Here is a 239-nt window from a genome sequence, read left to right as displayed (position 1 = left end):
TCTCAGGAATCGGGCTCGCCACAGCCGAGGACCTAGCTCGTCGCGGTGCAAGGGTCATCATGGGTTGCAGAAACGCCGCCAAATCCGCCAAAGTTGCACGTAAGTACGGGAGAAAGTCTGCATGATCACCTCTGTTTTCAATTTTGCATAAAAAAAAAACATCAACAATTTCTTGCAATTTTCATTCGTAGAACAACCAACCTTCGCACCCCAGTGAAATAAGAGGAAAAACACGCTGT

The 239-nt window shown here is 46.9% G+C and overlaps 1 pseudogene; it reads left to right on the top strand.

The window, feature by feature from the left end:
• The window catches only part of LOC119590458, an 8,508-nt pseudogene that overhangs the window by 2,727 nt on the left and 5,542 nt on the right, over positions 1-239 (top strand).

Source organism: Penaeus monodon, chromosome 27 (genome assembly GCF_015228065.2).
Source record: "Penaeus monodon isolate SGIC_2016 chromosome 27, NSTDA_Pmon_1, whole genome shotgun sequence".
NCBI classification, from domain to species: Eukaryota; Metazoa; Arthropoda; class Malacostraca; order Decapoda; family Penaeidae; genus Penaeus; species Penaeus monodon.
The sequence above is the reverse complement of the archived record's forward strand: the minus strand, read 5'-3'. Positions and strand labels throughout refer to the sequence as shown.